The 9868-nt window shown below is 40.3% G+C and overlaps 1 pseudogene; it reads left to right on the plus strand.

Annotated features, from left to right (window-relative positions):
• Positions 1–6419: 6419 nt before the first annotated feature.
• Positions 6420–7135, plus strand: LOC147456896 (uncharacterized; annotated as a pseudogene).
• Positions 7136–9868: the final 2733 nt, after the last annotated feature.

Here is a 9868-nt window from a genome sequence, read left to right on the forward strand (position 1 = left end):
CTAAACCAACTCAAACTTGTGAATCAATACCATATCCGGGTACAAAAAGAGACGCTAAAAATGAATTTGGGAGAGCTGTAAGTACTTTATGTTAAATTCTCATTGTTGAATATCTTGACTGAATACATTCAAAGTTCCGAAAGGGTCATGGAAGAGGGCTCGCAAGGTGTCGGAACTGATCTAGTCAAGGTTGTGAGAGGTGCGACCCAAGAGGGGTTACAATCTTCCCAGCTAGTTGTCAAGGCGACGGGCAGATATGTTGAGCTCGACACAAAGTTCTTGGAGAATTGGATGGCCAAGCACGAGGTAGTTCAACGTGAGGAAGCACTTCCTTGGGTTCCCTTGTGCCGACTTCATGGTCACGAAGCTGTCCGTCTCACAAGGGGAAACAATATTGATGACTTGGCACATAAGTTTAGGCATCATGGTTACATGCCAACTCTTGCAGATTTTATTGTCTCGGAAAAAATGGCCAATGGCGACATAATTCGAGTAAGTGAGCAGGAAGAAAAAGAATGGGATGAGTCCTATTCGGGGGAGGTGAATCGGCAGTTTGATCGAGAGTTGCTTGCATCTGAATCATGGGCACATCTTGTTGGTCGAAAGTTGGTGGTATGGGATGGAAATCATTGTTTGAAGGCTTGGACAAGAGAAGTCAATTCAGGTGAGAAATTATTTTGTTACCTCAATATGTATGTGTCCTATTTACTATAATTTATTAATGTGGTGAATTAATCTTGTGAAGCTTGCCATGATGATGCCTCAAAGTTTGTACGTGTTAAGTGTACAATCACTGCCTTCTCGGAAGATGAAGAATGCTCTATGCTGTTTGCGTTGGATTGTCTTTATAGGTGAAAAAGGTACCTTGGGATGTATTTTGAGTTATAGAGGTAAATCATATCATAAAACCCTAATATGTATGGAATTGTTTTGCTAGTTTGACACAAACACATATCAAGAGGACGCTTGCAAGCGAGATCCACTTGATAAGAAGGCTTGCCCTTGGAAATGAAAATAGCTGGAAGAAATATTTTGATGAAGAGGCACTACAGGAGGTAGAGGCAGAATTTTTTGAAGACAAGAGGGGGCATCCCTGGATTTGATGGACTATACCACTTGGCCTCCTCATGCAGCTTATCTACTCTGTATGGTCATTCATAACCTTCTTTGTTTGTTTCTTTTAGTTCATGTTATGCTCAACCTTACATGCTCAACTTTGATGTAGAGTGAATTCAAATTGGAGCTCTCAAATAGGTTAGAAGAGGTGGTTGTCCCCAAAGATGACCCGGCGTATAAAGCATTGTATAGTACAAGCAAACCATCCGCAAGGTGGAACAACATTTCAAAGGGAAGAAAGGATTCAAGCTTGTAGCAGTGGCAAACCCAGCCCTTGGGGAGGAGTGGGTTAATAAGATTTACGATCTAGATTGGGAGAGCGATCACAACGTAACTTTGGACAAACTGCTTACAGTGAGCCAAACACCGCTTCCTCCAGAAAGGTAGTCTCAAGTATTTTTGTTTAATATGTTCCTTTGGCATGAATATTACTGATTTGTATGACTTTTCAAGTGCAGAAAAGTTTTTGTTTTAGATCGCATTCTAAACAAGGATATTGGAAGAGCATGGGGCTTCGAAGGGGGCGACAAAGACTGGCGCTCATATATTGCATGCTACTCTTATTGGGAGTGCATAGTGGAGAGAGCAATTGATTTAATAAGAGAGGTTGACGAGGTTTCATACATCTCGTGGAGTTCAATAATAAGAGATTTTCTTGATAAGTGTCAAAAGGTCCATCTTCGCTATTCATTTAAACATCTTCCAAAGCTTACACCGGGGATCCAAAGAGAGAACATGCCTTTCCTAGAGCAAACCGCAAGACGTTTTGCCTATAGGTAATCTCTTTGTTTTATTTTTAGATCTAGATAATGTATGTATCAATGGCTTTTTCCCAACTTTTATTGGTGATCCAAGTCTTTCTATAGGTGGTTCGCGGAATTATTGAGAAACAGTCAAATCCAAGGAATTCCGCCAAGCGTTGAAGAGTGGAAGGTTGTTTCATCTCTGGGATATAAATCATTGTACCCACGTTCATGGCTCGATGCAACTAGGACTCTTCCTAAGGATCTCTATGAGGTGCCATGGTTCTTAGAGTATTTGGAAGGTGAATATCCAGTCGAGGAGACAGAAATACATACACGTGAGTTCAATGCATTTCAATAAAATATATTAGATGAGCTTAGTAGTCACTACTTATGTTTTTTTTGCATGGTTTGGAAACAGGCCTTATGTGCAAGCCAATAGTAGCTGCAACGAGCACTTCAAAGAAAGATACAACAACAAATGCAAAGGAAAGTGGTAGTGGTAGTGGCAAGGATATAAGGAGCCCTCACGGCACTCCAAAGAAAGACACAGTGACAAACACAAGGGAAAGGAGAAGTGGAAAGGACACAAGGAGCCCTCACGACAAGATTGACAAGAGTGGAAAGGATACAATAAAGTCTCCTGGCAAGCTAGGTACCAGAGGTGGTAAGGGTACTCTTAAAGAGGTAGTGCAACGTCCAGATCGCAAGGGTAAGGGTACCAATGAGAAGAAAAGAGGTAATAACTTGGAAGGAAAGCATAGAAAAACAAAGAAAACACCACCACAAAAAAAGCTGAAGGGCAACACTACGCGAACACAAAGGGAAAATGAAGATGAGGATGCACCGGAGGCTTTTGTGCCATTTCATCTCCCTGTACATGCTGATATATTGCATATTGCAATTGATACATTTAATGGCCCCGAAGACTCAGATGCAGTAATGATATGACAGTTTATAGAGAAACTTCAAGCCCAAGGTGGATTCTATGAGGATGCACTTGTCTCTCTTGTATGGGCAGATCTTCCATCTGGCTTGTACCCATTTGAAGAGGAGGATGAACTGCCAGCTTGGAATGAATGGGATTCAGAAAAGCTAAAGGCGTCAGTTACCATTGCATCAGAGTTCTTGAGCCATGATGGTTTCTTTGTTACTACTAGTGGTATTGAGCATCAATTTGAAATTGTGTCATGTGTGATGGGGCAATCCAAACTTCAGTATGTACATAGTATGTTCTTGGAAACTACAACCCAATGCAAAAGGATCGTTCGTGGGAAAGTAGAAGAGGTAAGTCAAAACCACTTGAGGATTATGGTTGTACAGTTTTTATAGGTTAAGCTCTAATAATTTACTCTCTTAATGCTACCTTGCAGGTTTCCACTTTAGTGATTACATTCTTTGCCCATCCAGATTGTACACGTGAATTAAATTGGGAGCAAGCATTACTAAAAGTCATGAAGGGATCTTTCAACAACAAGTCTGATACATTTGTGGAGCTACCAACAGGGAAGCTAAACCTGACACTAGATGAAGACGGCAATGCCTTGCGTGGTGCAGCTGAGAGACACACAAACTTTTTTGGTTTCCTAGTTTCGCTCTGCACTCAAGAAGGGGAAATCATAATAGATTGTTTTGCTGGGGTCCGAAATATGGCCAAAGTGTGTGAGGTCTTAGACCGGTATTGTGTGAGTATTGAGATTGATGAGAGGTGCCATGAACATTGCATCTCTGAGATAGGCGATCTGTTAGAGGTTTAGATGGCATAAGACATCAACTTCATTGACTTTATAGGACAAATATGATTGTTTTTCGCCTATTCATTTTGTATGTGAGTATGTATCTTTGAATTGTGATTGATGGACACAACCTTTTTCTATTCAATTTCATTTGTATATTTGAAGAGTGGTTGAATACATTTTGTTTCATTTTTTTAATCAACCTACCAAGCAAAGTGAGAAAATTGTGTATGTTTATGTGATGTAGGAGTAATGGAGCCATGCGTTGAGGATAGCGATCAAGTATTGGCATGTTCATCCTCAGAGAGAGGTTCCCTTTTGCAGGGTGAGCTTGAGAGCTGGGTGTTGAGACTACAATCCAATCTGGATAGTTTTCATTCACCTTTGCTTGCACAAGATGTAATATTGAGAATGATATTCCCCCCAAATAGAAAGGGAAAGGGAAAATGGTCTATGAAAAAAAGGCAGAATAGGTCACTCTTAGAAATTGTCATGGATAAAGACTTTCCAGGAGTAGACAACACCTTACCACAAACTATTACGCAGGTGTTTGCTCATATAAAGAGAAGGGGCTTTTAAAAACTACACAGTGGCGACTTTGTATAGGCAAGGATGAAAAACAACACAAGGCCACTCTTTTCCCCCCGGATGCAGAGGATATATACGTGGGGAATGTTTTACCATGTACATGTTCTCCGTCCTCTTCAAGGAATAAGCACAAGAGAAATTGTGAGACATGCTGTGGACGTTGTGATGTCTGTGGCAAGGAGAGAAAAAACATGGTGCGATTTGAGTACATCTCGTTTATCGAGCAATTGCGTCTTCTATGTCAGTGCGAGGAGTTTTGTCATGATTTTCTTACAATGTGGCGGGCAAGAAGTAATTGGCAAGCGGACAGTTCAACCTCTACCAATGTTATCAACAATTACTGGGATGGGAAAAAAATAAGAATGTGCAAAGACTTTTGGAACCCACAGAAAGAGTGGGAGATTCCAGTTAAGTGCCCCAATAGTTTTTGTGCCATGTATTATCGGACTTTTCCAACCGCCTTGCGTAGTCCGGAGCTAAACAACAATTGGAATGAGATTACCAAGGAATATGAGTTCTTATGCTCACATTACGCAAAAAATATCAAAGTGCCAAGAAGAATGGTCAAGGTGAGACAATATTGCAATCAATTTGAATAGGCTTCATCTTAGCAATGTTTATCATGCCCATAACTTTCATGTTTTTTTAGGGGGATCCTCAAATTTTGCACTCATGTGCCATTGGGATGGCTTCCAAACGGCTTCAACCAAGCCGAAAGATAGTGGGGTTGTTGAAGTGGTGGTCCTCAACGGTGGCAAAAACTCAATTATTGGACCTTTGCCAGTGCTATTTTTGCCACTCAACTTATTGAAGTTAGAAAAGAAACATGGCAATATTCTTCCATACCTTTTAGAGCCTTTAATATGTGAACTTGAGTCGGCTTTTGTTAATGGGTTCTCCATCAATTTTAACTATCCACCAACGGCCATATTTGACAACTCTTTGGACATAGCATATCGTTCTTGCATTCTAAGGGCAATTTTCATGTCATGGACAGGCGATCACCCAGCCCAGTGTAAACTAGGATGTTTGAAGGATGGGGGCAAGAACGGGTGTAGACGGGATAAGCCTCCCATGAAGCAAATCACTCAAGGGGTATGCATTCCAAAGTACGTATACCCAAAGAATAAATATATTGCTCGCTACCCACCAGAAAAGAGGACTGTAACAGAGATGTTTGAAGCTATAAGACTTTCAAGACAAAAACAAACGAAGGAGGAGTATAACGCTACTCTATCCAATGCAGGACTAACAGGAGAATCACCACTCTGGAGGTTGTACCATCTCTATGGATTTGATATTAGTTTGGATCTTGTGTATGATGTGATGCACATTCTTGCACTGAACATTTTCAAGAAGTATACTAAACAGCTATTTTAAAGGCTAGCAATGGCATGAAAACATCCATCACTCATGCAATATATGAAGTTACTGCTGCAATTCCCCGAACACTTCGTAGAAGTGGACGATGGCCGTTGCGTGCTACTAGACACCACGGAAATTTTATTGCAGAAGAGCATCAAAAGTTTATTCAATGGTGTTTACCACACATTTTAAATAATGTTCCAGACATTGAGAAGACATTGAGAGATGTGGGAATGATTTTGGTTGACGTAGCTCATATCTTCTACAACTACACACGTACTCATGGTTGGACTTTGGATACCATCAATGCTACCCGAAAACTACTTTTAGCATGGAGAATTATTATGGATGAAGAGGGAGGAGAGACTGTTTCTCCTCTAGAGCACGTGGCAGGTGTGTATGTTTCTATTCACCACAAATATAATAAGCACTCCTTATATAACATGGAGACCTAAAATAACGTCAATCTTTGTATATAGGTTCTGGAGAGTTGTTTGATGACATAATACGCCACAGTAGCCATGATGGACTTTGGTGCTACCAGTTTGAGAGAAACGTGTTGGGAATTGTAGAGATTCCAACCAATAACAGGTTCAATGAGTTAACGTACACTCATTATCACACTCGAGCGCTTTTATCAAGAACCTTGCAACAGTTGGAGATTGAGAAGGATGGATTGTCACCTTCAGAGAGGATACTCTCATGCATACATGAGACTCTTTTATTGCCGCAAGGTTTTTCAAAGGCTAGCATGGAGCTAGGAACTTGTGAAAGATGGCATCTGTTGTGCTTAGCAATTGCATCCTCTGAAGGTCAAGCAACACAGTTGTACAAGAATGCTCAAAGGCTTGGCCCATGTCATTTCTTGAGCATGATTCAGAGAAAGGGAATTGCTCTACATGGTTTGAAAGCAACAAAAAGGGCTCTTGAAGGTTGGGAGATCATTTCTTTGAAGAGTTATTGGGGCCAACAATATATTCATCTAGAGGATTTTCCTACTCAAAAGTATACATATGCGGCGAGCGATATGAAGCAAAAGACAATGTGGTGATCACTTTAGGCAGAAATACTAATTTAGAACATCAAAATAAAGCAAGGGGTGTATGCAAGATCACGGGTTTCTTGTCACATGAGCATAACAGAGGCATTGAGTTGTTCTTGATTGGGGAGTTTATAAATGGAGGCAATGGAATAGATGATCTTCAACTTCATAAGGTCACTGGGATGAGAGTGATCAGTGATGTGGATTTTTCTCGCAAAAAGAAGTGTCTTTTACCAACATACACCTTACTACACAAGTGCTTCTTTCTACCCTTGCGCAATACCCAGAACAAGGTGATATATGAAATGAGCGACACCATTTTTCGAACTTGGTTGCTACAACCTGGCAAGGTTGGATGTGCACGGCCATGGGTGGAAATAGGAGATGTAGTATTGGTTGTAAGCAGCTCCTCCATGTCTACTCCATCTTTCAAGGTTGCTGTCGTGTTCAATATAAATACAGAACAAAAAGCAGTCGCGCTAGGGTTTTTGAGGAGGGATCCAACCACGGATTATTGGAATGTTAAGGGAGAAAACAAGTGGTAGGATTTGGAAACATGTTTAGAGGTGCTTCATGAATGGTCTCCAATTCAAAATGCCAATGATGCAAATGTCATGCCTACTTGTTTTAAGAGAGGAATAAGAAATTCTTGATAGGGTCAGTCATTGGAGTTCTCACTTTTTCAACCTTTAAAGACTTTGTCACTTTAGAAACCTTAGTTCATCGGGTGATTTTGTAGATAGCAAGTGGATACTCATTTTGGTGAAAGCGGCCCACGGTTTTCCTGACTTGTATTTCAAGTGTTACGGTTATAATGGGGAGCCATTTCTTGAAGCATAAAATTGAGTAGACATACTTATTGCTTTGGTGTCACATGAGCCTTTTGATTGTAATATAGCACCATTCCCTCTCCCCCCCCCCCCCCCCCCCCCCCCCCCCCCCTCTCTCTCTCTCTCTCTCTCTCTCTCTCGGGTCTCATAGGTCATTATGGACTTTTGAAGATGTTAATATAACATTTCATTTCATGAGATTTCGCCAGCGACCGATGCTATATCTCCTGTGATTCAGCTATCCCAACAAGCCGCCCATTATTCTGCTTAGTTTTTTGTCTGACTCGCATCGACCAACTTAGGACCTCATAGTATATATCTTTGTTTTGTACTGTTGTTAGGTTATTTTATTTTGTTACTCTGACTTTGTATCAGATCCACCACTTTGTAACTTTCAGGTCTCATAGGTCATTGTGGCCTTTTGAAGACGTTAATATAACATTTCATTTCATTTCATTTCTCTCTCTCTCTCTCTCTCTCTCTCTCTCTCTCTCTCTCTCTCTCTCTCTCTCTCTCTCTCTCTCTCTCGTAATTGGAGAGACAAACAAAGGAAGAGATCTGTGCTCACCTAAAATTAGAAAAGATTTGAAGCTATGAAAAGTGGACAAAGAAGAGATATATATGTCATTATTTCTTGTGGTAATTATTTAGAATTAAAAAACACAAGCCATGAAAAATAGACGTGCAAGACTTGAATTTGGTGTTTAATTTAAGCCCTAAACATTTCTCTCTATATTGCCCACACGTATGGTGGACAACCACCCCAACAACATCGCACCCTATGGTGGGCACAGTAGGTCATGTTGAAGCTCTCTACCACATCATCAAGCAATGTGAAGACGACTTAAATCATATCGAAATACGCTCTATTCACAGGTTGAGGTAGAAGCCCTTTTGACATGGTGTCGAGAGATCTGTGCATGTGTCAAGCCCTTCCCAAAGCTACTAGATGGTGGTGGAGCATAGCATGAGAAGCACATATGCACAACCATTGGTATAAAGAGAGGCGTCATTCCACGGAGAAACCACAATGGAAGCACCAACAGCCACCTTAAACATCCACCTTGGAAGGAGAAAAAAATCATGCTCTTGACCTTCAGTTATTTGGGTGCTGGTATGTTTGTAGGTTGTATTTACACACGATCCTCAGTAAAAAAGATAGATGGTGAGAAAAATAGCTATTGTGAAAGATAGTTTCTTATAATTATTTAAGTGGGACTCACATAAGAGTGACAAATTTGTGCATATGAAAATATTTGATGAAAATATATGAAGGTTATGAATGTGTGAAAAAAATTCACACTATTTATATTTGAATTAAAAAATTATCCTTGAAATGCTACTGGAAGGTAAGAAAATATACTCATTGCAAAAAAAACACATGGAATTGCTTAACGTGTAAATATTTACACATAAGAAAGTTACAAAATTTACATAGAAATTCTTTTTTCATTGCTATAAAAAAGCATATGTAATTTTTTCAGTGTAAAAAAGAAGATGTATAAAATTTTCATGTGTAAAAACTACAATATTTACATTGGAATGGCAGTTTTTTGAGTCTAAAAAATGTTATTCACACTCTAGAGTGAGAAAAGTGATCTTCACACTCAATTTTCATAGGTGTAAAAGTGTCTGAAACTTGTAGTGATAGCTGACCCTCTAAAGGGCCCTTTAAAGGGTTTTTGGAGGGCCTTTTAAAAATTGCCCCATACCTTTAACTTTGTGCTACCATCATCCAAAAAAGGGGTGACTTGTTGCAACTGCTACAATTTAGGTAGGGGGTGCCTCAACCAAGTAAAGGAAGGGCTACACTAGGTCAAAAGGGAGGGACTTCTAGAATAGATTAAATGGAAGGGCTATAGCAAGTAACCAACCTGGTGTGGTGAAGTATGGGGTGGTGTTTTCCATTTTAAAAGGGCCCTTTAAAAGATGGAGGGCCCTCAAATTTGAGGCCCCTTTTACTAAGGGTCTATGGGGGCTCTTAGACTAGAAACTTTTAGAAAGAAAACAAAATTTAAAAAAGACAACGAATAACATCGCATCAGCAGGGGAGGTAAATTACAAAACGGAAAGCGAGGTAATGGTAGCGGAGAGGAAACTCACATGATATAAGTGGAAAACAGCGAGATAATAATGGCATAGGGAATTGAAGTCATAAGTGGAAACAAAGTAAATAAGAAGTGGACATTTGAGTGGGGAATTACGAGTCTAGCCACAGGAGGAGCTCCTTCATCACTTGACTATTGTCCTCTAGCAGAGCTCAAACTATCACGGACTGTAAGCAGTATAGAGAGCAATTAGACCTACTCGAGTATTGTGGGTGGCCTCTGTTGAGACACCCACCGTGCATATTAGCAACTTTGAGACATACATTCATTGCTCAGTACATGAGTGAGAGACCTAGGGACATTGCATATTACGCATGAGCGATCTTGAGACATTGCCATT

This window comes from Adiantum capillus-veneris, chromosome 5, assembly GCF_014529385.1.
Source record: "Adiantum capillus-veneris isolate H3 chromosome 5, ASM1452938v2, whole genome shotgun sequence".
NCBI classification, from domain to species: domain Eukaryota; kingdom Viridiplantae; phylum Streptophyta; class Polypodiopsida; order Polypodiales; family Pteridaceae; genus Adiantum; species Adiantum capillus-veneris.